This window comes from Panthera leo, chromosome B3 (genome assembly GCF_018350215.1).
Source record: "Panthera leo isolate Ple1 chromosome B3, P.leo_Ple1_pat1.1, whole genome shotgun sequence".
Classification (NCBI taxonomy): Eukaryota; Metazoa; Chordata; class Mammalia; order Carnivora; family Felidae; genus Panthera; species Panthera leo.
In genome coordinates, this window is record NC_056684.1 from 78,473,754 (window position 1) to 78,498,622 (window position 24,869).

Consider the following 24,869-nt stretch of genomic DNA (forward strand, 5'->3'; position numbering starts at 1 on the left):
AGCCTCTATCTCATCCCTTTACCCAAGATGGCATATAAGCCTCAACCGCCTGACTTGTTCCCAGTCTCAAATTTTTCTGGGATCTCCATTTGTATGTAATTAAATTTGTTTTTCTCCCATTAATCTCTTTTATGTTAATTTGATTATTAGACCAGCCAAAAAGATAGAATGGTAGAAGAAAAAAATTTTTGCCCCCAACAACACAGAAATCCATAATGTAAAGGCCATAAAAATTTGCAGTACAGGAGCGCCTGGCTGGCTCAGTCAGTAGAGCATATGACTCTTGGTCTCACGGTTGTAGGTTCGAGCCCCACGTTGCATGCAGAGATTAGTCAAAAATAAAATCTTAAAAAAACCCCAAGATTTGCAGCACAGTGAGAAGGTGTCTCTGTTCCTTCTCATTGTATAGAAAGTATGTGAATTGTGTTGCCCAACTCAATCTATGCCCAACTCTTGTCACGTTCTGTTCTGTTCCTCAAATACAGAGAAGCTATGCTTCCAACTGGAGTATCTGCAGGGTTACAGACTGTCAAAGGGAACAAGTCAGCAGCAAAATCTTTGAAATTGTCCAAGTGGGACTCCAGTTGTCTTTAAGGATGTAGAGGCAGATGAGTCCTTAACTGTTGATGTTGTAGTGATAGATTCTGGTGTGGAAAGTAACTTTTGGTGGCTTACATGGATAATCCGATGAAAATGTGATATCCAGAAAAACCACACCACCTTCACACACAGAGGCTGGTGGACCAAGTATAGTTAACTTCCATTCATAAATGTTGTCTGCTTTAGGACCAGCATGGCAGTTGGGAGGAGAAACATGGATGACTTCAGTTAGCTCCTTCTGAAGTCTTTTCACACGACTGGTGGGTAATTTAGCAGTGGTATTCCTAGACAGTTTGGTGTTTTTGTGTTTTGTTTTGTCTTGTTTTGTTTTGTTTTTCCTGCTGGGTGACAGAAGATATTCCTTCTTGTTGTCCTTCAGGCTCTGGAACAGCTAGATTTCTCTGATGTGCCTCTGAACTACCATTGCCAGTGCTGGGGCTCTCATCATTGGATCATTGCCAATCACTGTACATCTTGGGGAAGTTATTCCTTGGAAAATTCGACTGCTCATCTGGCCTGTTCATACAGTCCTACAGTGTGGGATTAGGAGAGGGGGAAAAAAAAAAACCTTCCTTAAAGAAATATAGGCAGCTGGGAGTGGGGGTTGAGGGAATAGGAAGAAAAAAAAAAAAAAAAAAAAGAAGCCAAGGAGATTTGGGCTGGGGAGTGTGGCAAATTGAAAGGAGGGGGGATTGTGTCCCCTAGGAATTTTTTAAAGGATAACTATTTTTTTAAGGGCATGGCCACTGATGATGTTTGCAGGCAGGCTGGTTTAGGTCAAGAAGCAGGGATTTGTGGAGATAAGTTTACATACGATACCGGAGTGATGGATATACAACACTTTGCCTTTGTCAAAACCCATAAGACTTTTTATAGCACCAGAATGAATTTTATTGTGTGCAAATAAAAAAGCAATTTAGAAGATTGGGAGATCTCAGAATGTAAGACATACTGTCACACAGGAATCTGACTATATGACATTAACAAAACAACCTCACTGCAGGGATAGGGAGAAAAGGTTCTGGCCTAAGTAAATTTGGGAATGAGTGGATTCTGTAAGACCAAAGGCAAAGGAACTGCACATAAACAAATATAACTTCAGTTAATATTTGTTTTCCATAAAGGTATGAGCTAAAGTACACTCTGAAGCCACTATGCAAGTACACTATGAGGGCTACAAAGTAACAAATTTCCAACTCCATCACTATCTGTATTTGTGGTGTCATCTTACTGTAATGGAGATAACTTTCTTCCTGTCTGCCTGTCTCTACTTTTTATTCCTTCCTTCCTTCCTTCCTTCCTTCCTTCCTTCCTTCCTTCCCTCCTTCTTTTTCTATCATCTTATCTCTCTCTCTCTCTCTCTCTCTCTCTCTCTCCATCTATCATCTATTTATCAATCTATCATCTATCTATTTCGCATCTTTCATCAGTACGGACTTACAGATTCTATTCTAATCATTGGGTTATACTCCATTACTACGTTATTTATTTTGATTTTCAAATTGTTGCAAATTTGGCCAACAGGAGACCCTATAGCTTAGCTTCTGTGTCTTCTTGACATTTGTTCTTATCCTTTTTTTTTTTTTTTTTTTGAATACTATCCCCCTTACACAATAAGATGTTCTAGACTCATTTTGTACTTTTCTTGACTCACCTTTGGTGATTTTTTTTTTTTTGTGGCAGTAGATATGCTCATTATTGGTGTATTATTGCCTCCAGACCCTTTCAACAGAGCTATGATATGCATATATACATGAAATTAAGAGTGCATACTGATGCCTTCAATTGCAAACCAAACCTACAGGGTTTTTCTATATTTGTATCTCTGTTCTTTCACAGGGAAAACCCTGGCTCACAACAACATTAACTCATTTGTTCAATTATCTATACACAGAATAACAAATGTACTAAGAATTCAAAATCTGTTAGTTCTTTGCTTTCCCTAGATTGACAGTATATAGTCAAAGTATTGTGTTCAAAAATTACTTGTATTAATATATTTTCCTTCCTTAGTGTATTTATGTCCTTTATTTGAAATACTGTTGGGTTAATTTTGTTGGGGGGGTTGCATTTAGTTTTAGGTGTTTCCTCCCATTCTTGTTAAATGTTAATTTGATTTAAATTTTTGATTATGTAGAATACTTCCAAATAGAAACTATTTTAAAAAGGTATACTCAGAACAGTGTCACTCTATCCTAAATCCCTTCCATCTGATTCTTTCCACTCTGCATATAGATAATCAGTTTTATTGTTCTCTGGTTTATATTTCATGTTTTTATTTTCCAAAAACAAACAGATTTTAATATGTTTTCTATTATATTTACCCTGTTCAAAGTACTGTGTGTTTTCTCTATCCTCTGACTGACACACTTTTATTGCAGTGTATCTTCAAATAATATGCTATTTCCCTCCTATAATTTTTATGGTACATAAAATTTTATTTCTACCTAAAATTTTAAATGAGTTTTTAACATTTGTCTTAAACACTCTTTTCCTTTACAGAAATTAAATGTTTTATGCCTAACCCATTGTTAATTTCATCTAGGGAATTTATCTTTGCAGATATTGTATTTGTCTAGAAGTTTTATATTTTTGTTATGTATTTCATGCTTTGTCTCATTATGTTCATGTTACTCTTCAAATTCTTGAGTATACTTTTTGATACCTATTTTAAAGTCAGTTTACGCTAATTTTTTCATCTTTATCATTTATGGTTTTTTTGTGTGTTGATTGATTTATCTTTTTAAAAAAAATGTTTATTTACTTTTGAGAGAGAGAGAGAGAGAGAGAGAGAGACGGAGCAGGAGTGGGGGAGTGGCAGAGAGAGAGGGAGACATAGAATCCAAAGCAGGCTCCAGGATCCAAGCTGTCAGCACAGAGCCAGACGCCGGGCTCGAAGCCACGAACCGTGAGATCATGATCAAAGCCAAAGTCAGATGCTTAACCGACTGAGCCACCCTGGTGCCCCTGACTGATTTATGTTTTCACTATGGATTTAATTTTCTTTCCTTCTCACATGTATAACAATATTTTATTGAAATGCTGTACATTATAAATTTCATGTTGCTGAACGTTGTATTTTTAATTTTTCCTTCAAGTTGTTATTTGTTATTATAAAACTTTATTCTGCCAAGCAGTTAAGTTACTTACAGTTCAGTGTTACCCAATTAGGGCTTTCTTGGAAGCTGTGGTAGGGTTAGTTTGGGACAGTCTTTGCATTAGGCCTAGTTTAGCTCTCTTGGTATCTCTATTGAATGTTCTAGGTGGTCGGTGAGGAATCTGCACTCTGACTTTTGGGAACTTGAGCTTTCACACCCCTTTGTGATTTCTGGGAATTGTTTGACATATAGGTCCCTGTTCTTATTTGCCTTGAGCTATGAAAGTATGACTGAACTCTGCTTGGGAGCTACCTCCTCACAACAGGGCCCAGCGAGTTCTTCCAAGCAGAAATCATTGATTATAAAGCTCACCTAACTTTTTCTCTACTGTTGGTGATTAAAGCCTGTTGTACAATGTCTAAAAACCCTTTATTTGTATTTTCCCATTTTTCTAATTCGTAATGGTAGGTGGTAAGTCCTGTACTGTTTCCTCCATCATGGTAGAAACATAAACCCCTACAGTCGTCTGAATTCTGTCTTTAATGGTGGCTATCTCTTTCCTTTATGGCTTCTATTTTTTTGGTGGAACTTTTTGAGATTTAATGTTACAGGGTCATCTTCCTACGGATATTCCATAAGTTTTCTTTTCTTTTCTTTTCTTTTTTCTCTTTTCTTTTCTTTTCTTTTCCTTTTAATCTCACATGGCTTTGGTAATCTTATTCATCGATTTGGAAACTCTAAACTCTGAGTGTCTCCCAATTTAGCAAAATTGGAAAGGTGAGAGTTTTAATTTTTTTTTGAATTGAGTTTCAATTATTTTCCAGGAAAGAGGTGGAGAATCCTGATTCCTACAGCTATATTAATACCAGAGGTAAGAGTCAATTTGTTGATTGTTTAATGTCTCTTAAATGTCATGCTTTAATGCCTTTATGCAGTTGCACTTTACAAAATGGAACATACATCTTGAGTGTATTGTGGATGCTGTATGATCAGTGGTATGAGATTATAAAATTATGGGATCAAAGACTCCAAAGGGATGTTGGTAATGTAGTACATAATCAGGATGAATATCCTGTCAAAAATGAAGGAGAATGTCAAGGATGGTATTGAAGAGGGAACTGAGATGTTAGAGTTGAGTGACTACTTGGAAACTCAGAAGCATGCAGCAGGCAGTTATCCACATGACACAATTAATCCAGGCCAGGTAAGGGGCAAACATACCATGCCAATGACAAGAGAATCTCAGAACTTGGAGAAGGCCTCTTATCTTTTTCCACCATAGTGAGAACTAACAGCACCTTAGCCAGTGTGGGGCCAACACAGGTGTGTATTGAAATATGGCTAACACTCCTGGGCAATAGTGCTGTGCTAAGCACACTGGGGGTTTCAAAGAGTTTGCCTATACCTGTGTCCATGATGGAGAAAGATTTTGACAGTATCTTTTTATTTCTCTCTCTCTCTCTATTTTGCTGTTCCATGGTACCAATAAGCTTTATACTTCTAGATTATGGATATAAGTTAACTGCCTTTATGCATAATTCCCAGACTAACACAGTCATACAGGATTTTTACCTTTGTGAAATTGCTCAGGAAGATTATTTGAAATTCATGGCCAGAACATCCTACGTGGGGAAGATCTTTATAAGATTTTTCAAAATTCACGGGAACAGTAACCCAAATAAGAGAAACATCTATAAGATCCTAGAAGATATGTCCATAATTTAGAAGACCAGTACACTTTTAGAAGAAGGAAACAAAATATTATAGTTGAAGTTTAGAAGCTTTAGGAAGAAAGTCTGTAATTGCAGTGTGATTCCCTAAGAATGGTATTTTAGAGGACGAGTTTACAGCTACCTTTAGACAATGTGAAAAAGCTCACAAGTAACCTCCCAAGAGATGACATGGAAGGGAGTGGGGCACCAAGACAGATATTATAACTTTAATGAGTTTAAGTATTACATCTATTTATGTTTAAAGTATTCACCTCTTTAAAGTAATGTGATAAAAGTATAGCATAATAGGAAAATACGTCCTATTTTAGAAGTACAGCAAAGCAGGCTGCCCAATGCAAAATTGTGAGTGAGATCATTTGAAGCTGAGAAAATATAAATACAGTATGAGCCCACATACCATGAAAAGTTAACAAATAGGGAAGAGAAGCAGCGGGGGAAACCCCAGGGCATTTAATCTTATTTTATGGTGGCATTCATGTACTGAAAAGAGTGAAAGAACAGCCCCCACACTTCCAGAAGTGAGTCAGTTTCATGTCTCAAGCTGATTATAAACCATTCAAGGGCGGCAGCCTCCCACAGCTGACTTTAACCGTGATTAGAATAGAAGATGGTGGCTAGTTTGGGCATACCATATGTACTCTGAAGCCTCAAAGCCCGATAGTCAGGTAAACTCAGTTTCTCTTGGACTAAAACATTGGCTTACAAATAACTTTCCATCAACATATTCTGTAAAAGACAGCTCGTCAACTGGCTAACCATATATGCTTAAACCATGACCAATACTATTTGGCATACACTTGACATTCTAGACCAATTTCAGAAGTTTAGGAATTCCACTGTAATTTCAAACCCTTTCAACTCTCCATCCTTATTGCCATCACGAAGAACAGTATTGCTTCTGATGGATGTGGATCATACTGTTCTACACAAATTCCCAGTTTTGTTTGAGAATCAGAATTTGTATCAAACAGTATGGATCCAGGACTGTTATGGTCTAGGAGGGGAGAAAACTTTCTAGTTGATGTCATTGTCTTTAATGACAAAACACTGCATGGGGATGCTTTTAAAAACATTACAAAAATATTTTTTTTCTTTCCTAATTGCAAACGGGACCTCATATTTACAGATCTCCTTTTAATCCTTTCTGAACAGCTCACTTAGAACACACATAATAAAGGATTAAAACAGAAAGAAGAAAGGAAGAAGTCTGCTTTGCAGAATGGAAAGACTTTCTACATTTTCCCTTAACTGAAAACAGAAGTCCTGAAACTTGCTTGAGGTGTTCTCATTTCTGCTACATATTTTCAAGCATTGAGACTCAGCAGTGAAACTACCTTTCCTGCTGTTGAAGTTACATGACCAACTTTGATTAAAACAATTGTGAGTGTATCAGAGCCACAAGATAGTATGTTCTCTGCCATGTGGAAGACGATGAAAACAACAGACATTGGACATTCTACATTCCGGCACATAGAACAGGTTTTTCAAATCACAGAGCCTTGCAGGCTATAATTTAAGAACAGTTGTTTTTGCTTCTTCACAGAATTACTCTTTTATTTAAAACAAAATGTGGAAATATTTCCCAGTATCATTTGTAGCCACTTGACACCAAACATGAAGTATTCTTATTTAATTGTGTGAAAATTCATTGAAAGCATGACAGGTTGAATTTAAGAGAAACAGAAGTTAGTTTTTCAAATTATTATCTTTTTTTTCTGAGCTCAATTTGACCTACTAAATCTGCTTTAAAAAATGATAAATCTGAAACAGGTGTAGCGAAAAATTCGGAAAGAAACATCCTTTCTCCCCATGCTTATTGAAGTGCAAACCAACTAAAAGAACCTAGTGATATTCAAATGGAAATTTCAAATTCTGAAGGTGTGTAACATTATATGGGGGTTACATGTACTGGTTTTTCATAGTATCTCCTTAATTTTGTTCTCAGATGAACATATCTAAACATAAGGAGATTTACACCCCCAGCTATCCCATCTATATCCCACTAACTTGACAATAATGTATATAATGGGATCTACTCTGACACAAATCCACTTTTCCTTTTTCCTGGAAGGAGGTTTATAGCAGAATTAAATTTTAACTTATTTTCCTTGCAAAGTAAAAAAGTAAGAATGGTCGCTATACCACTTCATATTCCTCCCAAAGAAAAATAAATAAAGCACCTAATTAATCCAGGACAAGTAATCCAGGATTCACATAAGTGGCACTACACATTTCTGAAATGTCCTCCAAACTAAAGGTTTATAATGAGTGAGACAAGAAATTATAATTCACTCTATCAAAAATCTGAAGAGGGAGGGAATATTTTTGCTATGCACAAGCTGAATCAAGTTAATGAGGCATCTAACATTGCAAAAAGAACGTTGTCTATAAATAAATTCAGTCTGATTGGGATGTATTAGTTGTCTGATAATATTCTGTAGCCTACAGATGCTTTGGGTAGAATGTAGATTTCTTAAAAAAGAAAGGCGAATGGAATTACTTCTGTATAGCTCCAGGTCAATTCTTGTAAGTGGCATTAAAAGAAAATTTTCCTTTTAAAACATGGCCTAACATTCAGGATATTTCCAACGTAATAAATTTCACAGAAGACAAAATGTATTCTCGGCGAAATCTACTTGAAACTTGGAATTTGGGGAAAGTATCTCCCCACTCACTCATGTTTTTTTTTCCATTGAAATTAGCATGTTAAGGTGATACTCATAGGCTGCGTATGTAAACTCTAGAGGCTAAAACGAGGATATAATTAGATTAGAATCTCAGCTACTGTTCAGCCTATTTCTACAACCTTGTACATGGAGTTATTCTTATTGTTGAGGGGATTGTACTTTTATTAATGAGCACCTGTGTCTGCCAGCTGTCTCTACAGAGTGGTATGCATCACATTGGAAGTTCAGGTTTCCAGGAACTCGTTTTTTATAGGATTGCAGGGTGTAGAGGTAGAATACATTGTATGTTGGCTAACCCTTTTCTTTCCCTTCAGGGACCTCTTGATTTGTTCATGTACTCACATGTATAGCACCAAAGATATGTCCTCTTGAAAACATTCAGTAAAAACTCACTTCCCCCACCTTTATCCTACTGAAATTGCTTTTAAACAATTCAAAAACGTATACATTTTTACCTAAAAAACTCAAAGAGTGGGGAAATGTACAAAGTGAAAAACAGAAGTCCCCTCCTACCTTTCTTTTAAATTTTTTTTTTTTTTCAACGTTTTTTAATTTATTTTTGGGACAGAGAGAGACAGAGCATGAACGGGGGAGGGGCAGAGAGAGAGGGAGACACAGAATCGGAAACAGGCTCCGAGCCATCAGCCCAGAGCCTGACACGGGGCTCGAACTCACGGAGCGCGAGATCGTGACCTGGCTGAAGTCGGACGCTTAACCGACTGCGCCACCCAGGCGCCCCGCCTCCTACCTTTCCACAAACCTAGTCCTCACTTGTTAAAATTTTCTATTTTTAGGGCTTTCTTGTGTATTAAAAAAATGTAAAATTCTATGAATTATAAGGGAGTTTCTTTAGTTTTATTGACAGATTTTTGTAGGTTTTGACTTGGAATTCTGGGAATTATATAGCCTTTTTGGTGATGAAATTTTTTCCTTTAGTTTTTATTCTTTTTTAAGTTTCATATTAAAGTCAGAAGGAGAAGTATAATATCTTTCTGCTGACATCTTTTATTGAAAGTTACTTTGCTTCCTATTCTTTTACATGATTGTCCTTATTCTGCCTTAATTGCAAAATTATTTTTTTTGTCATACAAAAGTTCTTTCTTGCTACACCTACTTCTTCACTTAATCATTTTCCTTCCTCCAATTTTTTCAAATGGAACCCTACAATCGTAGGATTGAAAGAGACCTTTAACATATGCAATCCGGCCTTTGCTGTGGTATTCTCCATAACTGTTTTACAATCCCTGCTTGAAAACAGATAAGAAACTTCCTACCTCCTAACAAGTCCGTTTTATTGTCTGCTTTTCTGTCACTACCATTCCTTGCTCCTAGTTACACCTTCCTGAGCCTTACAAAGTAAGTCTAATTCATTTTCTGGTACCACTGCAAACATGTGAAGGCTTGTGTCTTGTTTTCTAATCATAAATTTTCTAGATGTCTGGGTAAAACATGTCAAGTTCTTTCGAGCATTTATAAATGCCATAGCTTTCCATCTTTTCAGGGTTTTGATTCACTCCACAAATCATGTATCGAGGTGTTACTATGTGAATAGTCCATGCTAGATGTCTTACAGTGACTATCAGTTGGTCTCAACCTTGAAAGAGCTTATCTCGGTCACTAACCATTTCTAGGAGTGAAAGGGGGTCAAAAAGTGTAAAGAAGCACATGTTTATCAAAACATTATGCGAATAAAGAGGATTGTGACCAAATAAGTTTAATGTTGGGCTAACATTTCAGTGGATTCTGATTCTATTGGGAACAAAAATCCAAATTTCTTTTGGTAGCCCATTAATTCCTGCACAATCTGGCCCTTGCTGGCTTCTGGCCCTTTGCCTCTTATGGCTTTCATGTCACTGCTACATGTCAGCCATACCAGCCTAATCTAAGTTCTTCTAACAAGCCAGTTTTTTTTTTTTTTTCTTGCCCTGGGGTCCTTGGATATGCTCTTTCTTTTGCCTCAAATGCCCAGAACTTTGTCAGGGTTCAATATATATTTGTTAAAGGAACGAATGAATAAATAAATGAACGAATGAATGAATAAATAAATACTTTTCCCTTCAAATCCTGGACCTCTCCAAAGCTTTAAGTATGCAAATATGTAACTCAAATTTCTAGGAGGGTGGTATGTAATGATTCCCAAATTTATTTGATCATAGATTTTTTTTCATGGAGGGACTAACATCATACACATATTAATTTATCATGCACATATTTTGAGAGTTATGGTAGGATAAAAATAGGATTTGAATCCTGGCTGGCACCAATTAATTTATGTGATCTTGGGCAAGATACTTATATTTCTCATAATCTCCTATTTGTGACTCTGTGGGAGACCAGTAAAGAGTCAACTTCTATTTCTCCAGGTTCTGGTAAAAAAGGAGTAAACAAGGAAGTACCAGATGGAAATTAAAACATTTTATCTCTAATGGGTATCAGTGGGAGGATAGAGCTTAATATGAATGACAAATGAAACTATGAAGTGAATCCCAGTCACAGGCACTGATGGACCATTTCAAGGCACACAGTTTTTCCATTAATGAAGTATATTATCTGTGGCAAGAGGAAATGATCCATAGGATGCCCCAGCCTAAGTGAAACATAAGATGGGAAGGCATAGAGAAGTCCCAAGAGGGGAAAACAAGAAAAACTCTGCAAGGCGTGCCTAGGTAAGCTTTCTGAAATTGTTAATCAAATTAAGAAAGTCTTCTGCCTGGTGTGTCACATCATTGGAAGGAAGGAAAGGTAGAAATGGAAACTAAACATTTTATTCTAAGACTTGTTTCCTCATCTGTAAAATGTTGACACTACCTATCACATGTTGTAAAAAGTAAATAAGGACCTGGGATAATCTACAGTGACTACTTTCAGAAAGTCAGATCCCTTTCCTTCCTTTTTTATGTGTTCAAACACGTCTTCCCATTTTACACATTCAAATACCTCATCAGAGGATTGAGCACTTGAAACCTTAAAACTCAGCTCCACCTATCTGATACGGAATTTGAACGAGTCTTAAAAGGAAGTAGATTAGAAGCCATTATTGTAATGTCTAGAATTTTGCAACTTTCCATAGATCTTGTATCTGGTCTCCCTAATACAGTACAGACCCTAGGCACATAAGTCTCAACTAAGAGAGAGCTTTTCCTCAGCCTCCTCTGGGCTTACTCAGTCCAAACAATTTGACTTCCATCTTTATGCCTTTTTTAAAAAGTTTATTTATTTATTTTTGAGAGAGAGGAAGAGACAGCACACATGCAAGTGGTGGGGAGGAGCAGAGAGAGAGAGAGGAGAGAAACAATCCCAAGCATGAAGGACTCGATCCCACCAACCCAACAGTGAAATCATGAACTGAGCTGAAATCAAGAGCCTGACGCTTAATCAGCTGAGCCACCCAGGTGCCCCTCCATCTTTATATCTTGCTTAGTGTACCCTTCTAGAATTAGAGATTTGTCCTGACTACTTTTATTATTGAAATGTAGCCTTAATCGCTTCTCGGCCTTTTGGCTAAGATCAAGTGTGAAATGTAGCCTTGATCTGCTTAAACTACATATGAATTATGAAAGATTTTTTTAGAAGAAAGTGATATGATTCAACTATGATTTTTGACTGGTAACTGTAAGAGTGCTAGTGGATAGGTGCTGCTGGTGAAAAGATCTATTCAAAAGTTACTTGTTCAGAAAGACTCTGCTGACCATTTCAAATAAAATAATCATATCTCTTAAATCACATTCACCATCCTACTCTGCTTTCTTTTTTTAAAAAAAATTATTGAGAAACAAGATATTTTATTTACTTTAGTTTCTTTACATTATAATCTGAGAATGTATTATTTGATTTTTTCCTTATTATCTCCTCTCATAGAAAGACATGAGGGCAGAGGCTTTGTCTTGCCTAGCGTGTTATCTCTAGAACCGAAGAGTACCTGAGGTATAATACATGTTCAATAATATTGGTTCAGTAAAAGAATGATTGGAAAGAGAAGATTGGAAAGAAGTGACAGTGGAGGACAGAATATGCACCTGCAATCAGCTTATTGCCTCTCAGCTCCAAACTCATCCCTCAAAACCTGCAGCTGTACCTTCTTTTTCTACCAGTCTTGTGGAAGAAGCCCTCAGTCCAAGTTTGAAATTCTTTAGGTACTCCCCCCATAGCCCTAAGAAGAATTATAGAATTTTCTTACATCTTTTATCAGAGATTAATAATTATTTATATTAAACTTCTGCTTGAACCACTATGTTGTTTCTATCTCCTGGTTAGACCCAGACTGATTCAGAATGGGGATAAGAATTTGGATGGGTCTCAGGAGGTAGACCCTTGAAGATGGGATTTTGAGACTGTTTGGCTATGCCCTTGAGCTTGAGCACAGTGCTGAGCATTTTTGTCAATGGGAAATGGATGCTAGTAATCCATGACTTATCATGGCATCACAGTTAATTAAGCTACCAACTGTGGTTGATTGTAATGAAGTGCCAACTGAAGCACATTTCTTGGGAACTTGAGTGGCTGTTACACTTGACCAGATGGAAGTAATGAATCCTATAATGACTAGAATGTGGGATGAAATATTTTCGTGTGTACTTGAGCACTTATATAGAGAAAATAACCATCTTAGCTTCATTATTTCTAAACTTAACTTACAACTTCATAACCAGAGAGTTTCTCCTAAAAATATATTATTTCTTGTAGCCACATGACTGATATTCGTGTAAATGAAATGCAAAATGTTATTGGGTGAGTTGTTGAATTATAATGACAGGTAAACCCACACACTTGCTAAGTTTCTCATGTGAAAATGGAAAAGAATAAAACTCTGAAACTTGCAATAGGGACATCTGGTTGGATCTAAATGAACAGACAATCTTGGATCCACATGCCATTCTGAGACTCTCTTGTCAGTGTAAGTAGCTTGCTCTCAAAACCTTGTGATAATCATATTTGAACAGATGCCTTGAAAGGGGACGCTTCTTCTTAAGATCCACCTCAACTACCCTCTGTTGCCATTAAACCCAGAACTAATGTCAAATCTCAGCATTCCCCATGTTGGGTTTTCTCATCCTCAGCACTATTGACATTTTGAACTGGATAATTCTTCCTTATGTGGGCTGTCCTGTGCCTTGTAGGATATGTAGCAATATTGTGGGTGTCTACCCACTAGACTGTACAATAAAAAAATCTATCCAGTTGCACAATAAAAAAAATGTCTGCAGCAATTGCCAAATGTCTCTGGGAGAAAAATTACCACTAGCTGGGAATCACCACTCTAGGGCAAATAGTTAGACAATATGAACTAGGAAGATACAGCTTACATACCAAAGAAATCACAAGACTTTGTTAATATCTGTCAGCAAAAGCCTAGGAAACATGTGTGAGAATGCATTCTGAGGTATTAGACCCAGGAAGGCATAATATAACAACGATTTTATTGGTATTATTTATAAGAAATTAAAATTGAACGTGTTAGCTAATGCAACAGGAGATGTTTCTAACAACTTGCTTGGGTTGACTGAAACTTGGACTCAGTGTTGGCCTACATTTAAAGAGACTGTGATTCTAGAACCTCTCTGGAAGGATGTGTAGGGAAGGATCCAAAAGTTAATGGAGACAGGAAAGTTGGACTGGATTTATCATGCACCTTTTATACACCCACCTTCTAATACGTTCCATTAGAAATCCTAGAGGACGTTCGCTTCACTGAGACATTAATATTAGTAAGAGAAGTACCTGCATCCTTGAAAAACTCTAAGGTTGGTCTCCTTTTGTAGACCAGATACGACTGTATGGGATCCCACAATGAGATGGGTTCTCCAATTTCATTGGGGATGAACTGACTCCAGAATAGCAGAAGCTAAATGGCCACACTTCATTGTCAAAGACAAAGTGATCATGTCAAGTGCTAAAGGTCAGGAAGGCACCCTAGAAATAAGAGTGCATTTTCTCATACAGATCTTTGCAAGTGGCCAATTTATCACAGAGTGTCTAAGAATGAAATGAATAGAATTGGAGTCTCCAGGAAATCCAGGAAAGAAAAATATTCTGTGAGAAATAATTTTCTATGGGGTCCTGGGTGACTCAGTCAGTTAAGTATCTGACTTCGGCTCGGGTCATGATCTCATGGTTTGTGGGTTCAAGCCCCGCATCAGGCTCAGAGCCTGGAGCCTGCTTTGGATTCTGTGTCTCCCTCTCTGTCTGTACCTCCCTGCACCTGCACTCTCTCTCTTATAAAATATAAACATTAACGTTTTTTAAGAAAGAAATACTTTTCTAAATATACTACAAAAGAAAATATATTATGATTTGGGGAAATTGATAAAAGTGTAGGGAAAAAATGATTGATCCAAGTGTTTGGAATATTCTACTTTGAGAAACAGAGCTTTAGTAACCTGAATACATTTCCATAGGTATAGACACACTCTGTGGTATAGTGAATAACATGTGTTACAATATAATAGCATATAATATATATAATAATATATCATATATATAATAGCATATATATATTGTTTTGTTCTTATAATATATTTGCATATATATAAGATTATACACATTTATGTGTAATAAGATTTTCAAACTTTTAATAAAAGTTAAGTATGTTACTGCTTCTTAAGTGTCTTTATTGGAAGATTGGGAGAATTTGAAGAGGCTACTGAAACGAATAAACTTTAAAAAACATCAATAGACTGAAAATGTATTATTTGGAGTGTTTCTAGTGTCAGCATCAGAAATAGGAAGAAAACAGAGGGCACAACTTAAGGAATTTATTTAATAATAATTCTGGTAGTGACTGTTGCTTTGAAAGCTTGTCATTTCTAGTTTGAAACCTCAATTAAGGGAAGGAAAATTTTTGCTTAATCTTAGAAAGTGTTGATAAAATTAACAAAATATTATGGTATGGGTTAAAAAGCTCACACCTGTATCAGTATCAGATTCAGAAAAGAGCAGAAGCTGCTTATGTAGGAACTTTCAGTGGATGATAACATATGCCACTTGGAATGCGAATGCATGGGATGAAGGAAGTCAAGAAAAGTGCAAGTTCATTCACATCAGCAGAAGTTGAAGTTTGGAAACTGATCATGTCAGTGAATGAGATAAACAATAGATTTGAGGGGGGGAAGGAAAAATATATTCAATTCTCTGAGGCAAATGCCCATTTGAAATGTATTCAAAATCAAACCATCCCCAGAAGAAATTAAAAAATAAATGGAAACAAATGAAAATTAAAATACAACAATCCAAATGCTTTGGGATGCAGCAAAGGCAATCCTGAGAGGAAAATACATTGTAATCCAGGCCTATCTCAAGAAACAAGAAAAATCCAAAATACAAAATCTAATAGCACACCTAAAGGAAATAGAAGCAGAACATCAAAGATACCCCAAACCCAGCAGAAGAAGAGAAATAATAAAGATCAGAGCAAAAATAATAAATATAGAATCTAAAAAAACAGTAGAGCAGATCAATGAAACCAAGAGTTGGTTTTTTGAAAAAAATAAAAAAAATTGGTAAGCCTCTAGCCAGCTTCTGAAAAAAGAAAAGGGAGAGGACCCAAATAGATAAAATCATAAATAAAAATGGAATTGTTACAAACGATCCCTCAGAAATACAAGGAATTATCAGGGAATACTATGAAAAATTATATGCCAACAAACTGGACAACCTGGAAGAAATGGACAAATTCCTAAGCACCCACACACTTCCAAAACTCAAACAGGAAGAAATAGAAAATTTGAACAGACCCATAACCAGCGAAGAAATTGAGTCAGTTATCAAAAATCTCCCAACAAATAAGAGTCCAGGACCAGATGGCTTCCCGGGGAATTCTACCAGACATTTAAAGCAGAGATAATACCTATGCTTCTCAAGCTGTTCCAAAAAATAGAAAGAGAAGGAAAACTTCCAGACTCATTCTATGAAGTCAGCATTACTTTGATTCTCTAACCAAACAGAGACCTAGCAAGAAAAGAGAACTACAGGCCAATATCCCTGATGAATATGGATGCAAAAATTCTCAACAAGATACTAGCAAATCCAATTCAACAGCATATAAAAGAATTATTCACCATGATCAAGTGGGATTCATTCCTGGGATGCAGGGCTGTTTCAATATTCACAAATCAATCAATGTGATACATTACACTAATAAAAGAAAAGATAAGAACCATATGATCCTGTCAATCGATGCAGAAAAAGTATTTGACAAAATTCAGCATCCTTTCTTAATAAAAACCCTTGAGAGAGTCGGGATAGAAGGAACATACTTAAACATCTCAAAAGCCATTTATGAAAAGCCCACAGCTAATATCATCCTCAATGGGGAAAAACTGAGAGCTTTCCCCCTGAGATCAGGAACACAACAGGGATGTCCACTCTCACTGCTGTTGTTTAACATAGTGTTGGAAGTTCTAGCATCAGCTATCAGACAACAAAAGGAAATCAAAGGCATTAAAATTGGCAAAGATGAAGTCAAGCTTGCACTTTTTGCAGATGACATGATACTATACATGGAAAACCTGACAGACTCCACCAAAATTCTGCTAGAACTGATACATGAATTCAGCAAAGTCGCAGGATACAAAATCATTATACACTAATAATGAAGCAACATAAAGACAAATAAAGAAACTAATCCCACTCACAATTGCACCAAGAATCATAAAATACCTAGGAATAAACCTAACCAAATATGTAAAAGATCTGTATGCTGGAAACTATAGAAAGCTTATGAAAGAAATTGAAGAAGATGCAAAGAAATGGAAAAACATTCCATGCTCATGTATTGGAAGAATAAATATTGTTAAAATGTCAATACTACCCAAAGCAATCCACACATTCAATGCAGTCCCAATCAAAATTGCACCAGCATTCCTCTTGAAGCTAGAACAAGCAATCCTAAAATTTGTATGGAATCACATAAGTCCCCGAATAGCCTAAGTAATTTTGAAGATGAAGATTAAAGCCGGAGGCATCACAATCCCAGACTTTAACCTCTACTGCAAAGCTGTAATCATCAAGACAGCATGGTATTGGCACAAAAACAGACACATAGACCAATGGAATAGAATAGAATAGAGACTTCAGGATTGGACCCACAAAAGTATGGCCAACTAATCTTTGACAAAGAAGGAAAGAGCATCCAATGGAAAAAAGACAGTCTCTTTAACAAATGGTGCTGGGAGAACTGGACAGCAACATGCAGAAGGATGAAACTAGACCACTTTCTTACACCATTCACAAAAACAAACTCAAAATGGATGAAGGACCTGAATGTGAGGCAGGAAAACATCAAAACCCTAGAAGAGAAAGCAGGAAAAAACCTCTCTGACCTCAGTCGCAGCAGTTTCTTATTTGACACATCTCCAAAGGCAAGGGAATTAAAAGCAAAAATGAACTATTGGGACTTCATTAAGATAAAAAGCTTCTACACTGCAAAGCAAACAATCAACAAAACTAAAAGGCAACCGAGGGAATGGGAAAAGATATTTGCAAATGATATATCAGATAAAGGGCTAGTATCCAATATCTAGGGGCATCTGGGTGGCTTAGTCCGTTAGGCATCCAACTTTGGCTCAGGTCATGATCTCACAGTCCGTGAGTTCGAGCCCCGTGTTGGGCTCTGTGCTGACAGCTCAGAGCCTGGAGCCTGCTTCAGATTCTGTGTCTCCCTCTCTTTGACCCCCACCCCCCCACCACCTTCATGCTCTGTCTCTCTCTGTCTCAAAAATAAATAAACATTAAAAAAAAATCCAAAATCTATAAAGAACTAACCACAATTCCACACCCGAAAAACAAATAATCCAGTGAAGAAATGGGCAGAAAACATGAATAGACACTTTTCTAAAGAAGACATCCAGATGGCCAACAGACACACGAAAAGATGCTCAACGTTACTCCTCATCAGGGAAATACAAATCAAAACCACACGGAAATACCACCTCACGCCAGACAGAATGGCTAAAATGAACAAATCAGGAGACTATAGATGCTGGCGAGGATGTGGAGAAACGGGAAACCTCCTGCACTGTTGGTGGGAAGGCAAACTGGTGCAGCTGCCCTGGAAAACAGCGTGGAGGTTCCTCAAAAAATTAAAAAATAGATCTATCCTACGACCCAGCAATAACACTGCTATGAATTTACCCAAGGGATACAGGAGTGCTGATGCATAGGGGCACTTGTACCCCAATGTTTATAGCAGCACTTTTAACAATAGCCAAATTACAGAAAGATCCTAAATGTCCATCAACTGACGAATGGATAAAGAAGATGTGGTTTATATAAATACAATGGAATACTACTTGACAATGAGAAAGACTGAAATATGGCCATTTGTAGCAATGTGGATGGACCTGGAGAGTGTTATGCCAAGTGAAATAAGTCAGGCAGAGAAAGACAGACACCATATATTTTCACTCATATGTGGATCCTGAGAAACTCAACAGAAGACCAGGGGGAAGGACAAGGGGGTAAAAAAAGTTACAGAGAGGGAAGGAGGCAAACCATGGGAGACTCTTAGATACTGAGAATAAACTGAGGGTTGATGGGGTGTGGGGAGGAGGGGAAAGTGGGTGATGGACATTGAGGAGGCACCTGTTGGGATGAGCACTGGGTATTGTATGGAAACCAATTTGACAATGAATTTCATAAAAAAAAAAATCCCCTTAATTATCTTGCAGGTTTTTACAATATTAACCACTTTGCCTGGTTTTTTTGCTTATGACTTCTCTACGATGAGACTAATATTAATTCATAACTTTTTTTTTGCAATAGAGGAATCTGATACCAGTCTGTTGGTACAACGATATGTACATACAAATCAATGCAATGTCATGTTTTAACGCAAAAAAAAAAAAAAAAATCTTGGTGTACATACCCTGTGAAAATCTGACACCTCATTATTTTTCTCTCTTTTTTGTTTGTCTTTTTAAATAATAAATATTTTCAAGGTTTTGACAAAAGAAAATCCTAAGGTTCTTGACTAGCCAAAGACAATTCAGAAGAATTATTACCTGCTTGGACCTTCACATTCTCAAGGCTAGCAACTGATGCTTTACCTTTCCAAGTCATTTTTATTAAAAAATGCTCCAACCATAAGCTTTCCAAAATCTCTATAACAAGCACAAAAGCAAGGTTTTGAAGTGGAAAAAAACCAGTTGAGGTGATTTTTCTTTTTCTTTCTTTTTTTGGAGGTATGCATGTGTATGTTTTTTTTATTTAGCACACTGGGACAACATGGTCTTCTAATTTTTTATTCCTTTCGAATTTTTGAAGAAAGTAATAGTTTTAGTTTCTATATACAGATATATAAAAATTAAACTTTTAGTTTTAATATACAAATATATTTAGATAAAATACCTTCTAAAAATATCCCTCCTTTCCTTATTTCTTGCCTCATGAGTTGTTTGTTTTCTTTTTCTAAATATGAACTCTCGTATCCTTTTGTTAACCAAGTATAGGCTAAAACCAATTCTTGTGTTTGCATTTGTGTGACAAGCAAGGTTTTGCTTTTCCTGAAGCATATGCAGACAAACGTACATAGGGAAAGGAAATCGAAAGAATGGGGCCAGTAAAGAAGAGGACAGAAGACTGAGAGAAGAGATGGGGGAGCCGATAATTGTATGCAGCATGCAGAAACCAGCTTCAAATTCAAAGAATAACGGGTATGTGAGTTCGAGATAAAGAGAGAGAGTTTATCTTTCCAAAAGATGGTATGCCTTTTGTTGACATACACAGGTTATCCAGAACTGCTGTTAGTATAGAGTTAAATAAAGCCCCATCCATGATACCCTCCTTCCCCTTACCATGAATTTTTGTGGGTGCCATTGAAATTTCTCTTTAAACTATTTAGCTGTCTCCAAATGACTTTGTCTATTAAAGTGTCTATGCTTTAATGTGTTTGAAGAAAAAATACAGAGGATTAAGATATTTAATTCAGCCAAATTATATGATATGTAAATTCTTTGAAGTTTCTTTGTAGACAGACTGTCTTCAAATAACTTGACCTTTTAAGTGTTCAGCATTTAAAGAGTTAAATGGAAAAAAATGCTTACAAATTTAAGTTACTCCAATTATATGATATATTATTTCAAAAACATATTAAGTCTTCAGATATTCTGTATTCTTCAGGTGACACATTAAACATCTCTCCCTTTAATACTTATGCAGAGACTATTATGCACTGAGAGAGAGAGAGAGAGAGAGAGAGAGAGAGAGACAGAATTTTTTTTTTTTTTTTTTTTTTTTTTTTTTTTTTTTGCTTTAAACAACTCTACTAGCCCAACTAAGTAAGACGGTGTTATGAGAGTTGTGTAGTATATCATGGGGGTTGCAGCACAGATGGCTGGAAGCCTCCAGAGTCTCTAGTGGGAGGCATGTGGCTGAGGAGGTCTATGCTTTGTTCTCTGTTGGTCTGGTGAAGCTGGTCTGACTCCCTTCCCTCCCTTCTTAGTGCCTAATATTCTGAGGTCGTCTTTAAAGTTCCTGCATGCTCCTGGCCAACTTGCCATCCAGCAACTTGACTTTAATAAGGATTTTATTTTTGAAAAGGCAGATGAAACCTGGGTGGATGTTTTACTTATAGACCTTAAATACCTGTGCTGGTATCTGTTGGAGTGTTTTGATAAAATAAATTTCTCTTTTTAAAAAAATTGTATTTTAAGTAGGCTCCATGCCTAACGTGGGGCTTGAACCCACGACCCTGAACTTAAGAGTTGTATGCTCTACCAACTGAGCCAGCCAGGTACTGCTGCTTTTGTGCTTTAGAAAAAAAATATTGCGGTGTAGGCAAATTTTAGAAAAGAATTTTAGTGGAAAGACAGTTTCGGCTTATAGAAAAGAGGTTTTGGTTGCTAGTAATAGCTGAACTAAAAGCCAGACATGAGAGTGAGACACACATATGCTGGAAGTTAATTGGCAGTTACCTGATAGAATGGAAAACTTTGGAATAATCAAGCAAAGAAAACAATAATTCTTGGTAGGTAGGTTTGAATTTTTCCACACCTTTTAGAAAATATTTAGAAGTTCTTATTTGAAACAAAAAGAAGTTGAAAACCACTGTGGCTTTCTAAGAGAGGGAATGATGTTATCCAAACAACACTTATAGAAGATTATTCTAGCAGCTGTGTTGGACTTCTTTAGTTGCCTTTCAGTTTATTGCCTGATTGCAAGTAACATTTTAAAATATGGCAGAAGAAACATATGGGAAGTTGATCTAAAATGTCTCATCTGTAAAAAGCCATAACATACTGGTAAAATATATTGTATATATATGTATATATATTTTATTTTAAGACAAATTAAACATTTGAATAATCTGATTATAATCTATGTCCCTCAGAATAAAGAGGTACCCCGGTCAGTGTTTCTGTGAAATTTCTTCTTAAATTACATGTATAATAAATAAATTATGTTCTCAAATATGCTCCAAACATTGAGCAGGTGCCTGATATAGACCTCTTTTCCATTTCAAAGCAGTGAAATTTCTTGAATTACTTTCCATGTATTCATTTATAGGGAAATACCATAGGAATAATTTTGCTTTACTTGAGTCCTCCTCACAATTTTGGAAATGACTTTTCTGAGTCTGGATAGGAATACAATTTATGGAGGTCTATTTGATTAAATGTATTTGCACCTTTGAAAATGTTTACAACTATTGGTATGGGGTGAATTGTGTACCCTCAAAAGTTCATTGTTGAAGTCCTAATCCACAGTACCTATAATTTGACTATATTCAGAGATAGGACTTTTTCTTTTAACTTTAGAGAGATAAAGGTTTAGTGAGGGAGAGGGGCAAGAAAGAGAGAGAGAGAGAGAGAGAGAGAAGAGAGAGAATCTTAAGCAGGCCCAATGCTCAGTGTGGAACCCAACTTGGGGCTCGATCCCATGACCCTGGGATCATGACCTGAGCCAAAATCAAGAGTTGGGCAATTAACTGACTGAGCCAATCAGGCACCCCATAGACAGGTTCTTTAAAGGGCAATTAAGTTAAAGTGAGGTCATTAGGGTAAGCCCTAATACAATATGACTGGTGTCTTTATAAAAAGAGGAAATTTGGTCACATATATAAAGGAAAGGTAAAATGATATAGGAAGAAGATGGCCATCTACAAGCCAAGGAGATGGACCTGGAACAGATCCCTCCCTCACAGCCCTCAGGAGGAACGAACCCTGTAGACACTTTGATTCGCAGATTTCCAGCTTCCCATATTGTGAGACAATACACTTCTGTTGTTTAAGCCATCTGGTCTGTGGTGTTTGTTTTGGCAGCCCTAGAAAACTAATAAAATTCTATAACTAATCCCAATTCTAAAATTTTCTAAATAAATATGAAGGGAATGAAACAGAAGTTTATGTTTTTTTTAAACGTCTGTTTGTTTGTTTATTTATTTATTGTGTGTGTGTGTGTGTGTGTGTGTGTAAGAGAGAGCGAGAGAGACAGAGCGAGCCTGTGCAGCCTTATGCGGAGCTTGATCTTACAAACCATGAGTTCACGACCTGAGCCACAATCAAAAGTTGGTCACTTAACCGACTGAGCCAGCCAGATGCCTCCAGGATTTTATGTTAACAAAATTTATTGCAGTGCTATTTAGAATACTGAAAAGTGAAATTAACTCAATAAAGGAATGGTTATATGATTTCTGATACAAACTTATAAAACCATTAAAATATTTTAAAAGATGAGGCGCCTGGGTGGCTCAGTTGATTAAACATCCCAGTCTTGATTTTTGGCTCAGGTCATGATATCGTTTGTAAGACTGAGCCCCACATAGGGCTGTGTTCTGGCAGCATGAAGCCTGCTTGGGATTCTCTCTCTCCCTCTCTCTCAAAATAAATAAATAAACCTAAAAGGATTATTTTTAAGAAATGCTTAATGACATAGGAAAATGATCATAAAAAATGTAAACGAAAAAGCAGTTGACTACATTATTTACACTATGATCCTATTTAGTGAAAATAAAATGATTGCATTTATTCAGACAAAAGAGTAGAAATAAATCTATCAAAACATAACATGTTAATTGGAATTATCTCTTAGTGGTGACATTTATTTTCTTCTCTTTCTCTTTCTGCATTTTTTGTGTGTCTACTGGAAAATGTATTTTTAACATTATAAGATATTCTTATTTAGATAAATAGAAATAGAAAAAAGAAATTAATATTGAAGTAATTATTGCTCTTTTTTAAGATTTTTTTTTTATTTTTAAGTAATCTCTACACCCAATGTGGGGCTCAAACTTTCAACCTTGAGATCAAGAGTCGCATGCTATACCAACTGAGCCAGCCAGGTGTCCTATAATTACTATTGCTTTATCTTAAAGTTCAGTGAATCTCTCTCCTGCCATCTGCAGTCTTCAACCTCAACCAGGGAATTTCAAAATTTCAGGTGCTGTCCTGTTTAGCTTCAGAGTTTTCATTTCTTCCTTTGTTTCTTTGTTTCTTTATTTGTTTCGTTGTTTCTTTCTGTTTTTTTAAAGAGAACCAGCCTTTTATTTTGTATTTTATTTATTTATTTAAAATTTTATTTTAGAGAGAGAGGGAGTATGCAAGTGACGAAGAAGGGGAGAGGGGGGGAGGGAGGGAGAGAGAGAGAGTCAGAGAGAGAGAGAGAGAGAGAGAGAGAGAGAGAGAAAGAAAGAATCTCAAGGAGGATCCACACTCAGCATGGAGCCTGACACAGGGCTAGATCCCACGACCCTGGGATCATGACCTGAGGTGAAATCAAGAGTCAGACGCTCAACTAACTGAGCAACTCAGGTGCCTCTAGAATTTTCATTTCTTATGATTTCTATTTCTCTCCTGAGATTCTCCATCTGTTGACTTCTGAGCATATTTTTTTTCCTTAACTTCTTGAACCTATTAATAATAGGTGCTTCAAAGTCATTGTTTGTTGATTCCTATGTTTGACTATTTTTGCCACTCACTTTTGGTCATTTTTTTATATCTACTAATTTTTTATAACATGTTCCACATGTTATTTGGGTGACTGTACACAGAAGAAAGGGGAATATGCATACATTTTGAGGAATTTTAGATACAGGGTATGAGTTGACATTGATATTTGGAAACTTAAAGTTCCATGAAGTTTCCTCCTTTAGGATGGAGACTTAAGGGTGGCATGTAATAAATGAGATCCTGGCCTAAAGTCAAACTCATAATGTTTTCACTACGCTTGTGGACCCATCCAGGACTCATTTCCCAAGTCTCTTAATGTATAATTTGAATTGATATACTATCCTTGGCAGTTGGAATAATCTCTATGTTTGTTCTCTGGTCTGTTGGATAAGAGCTGTAACAGTGGAGAAGGCCAAGTAGAAACCTCTGAAACATTCTATGCCGTCTCCTCTCCACCAAAATAGTAAACTAAAAACACTATCATACTTTGTGGGAGATGGTAGAGATTAATGCAACAATTAAAGACCTAAAAGATAATTGTGTAATTGTCCCTGTCATTATTTAACTAGCCGGGTTGACTCTTATAGAAATCAGATGGGTGCTAGAAAATGACTGTAAATCTCAATTGTAGGTTCCATGCTAGGGTTGGTATGATTGTTAGAATAAATGAATAAGGTCTCAAGTACATGGTGCATGGCTAAAAATTTACCAAAGGCATCCTTTCCTGCCTTACTTTGCAAAGAAAATCATACATAGTTTGCATTCATATGTGATGGGCAGTAATACTGATTTACTGTTTTGTCTCAGTGATGCTGAGACTGTTAATGCTCCCACCCAATGACATGAAATAGTCCAAAAACACCTTGACTG

The 24,869-nt window shown here is 36.5% G+C and overlaps 1 pseudogene; it reads right to left on the reverse strand.

The window, feature by feature from the left end:
* Nucleotides 1-440: 440 nt before the first annotated feature.
* Nucleotides 441-1,073, reverse strand: LOC122222622 (annotated as a pseudogene).
* Between the last annotated feature and the right edge of the window lie 23,796 nt (nt 1,074-24,869).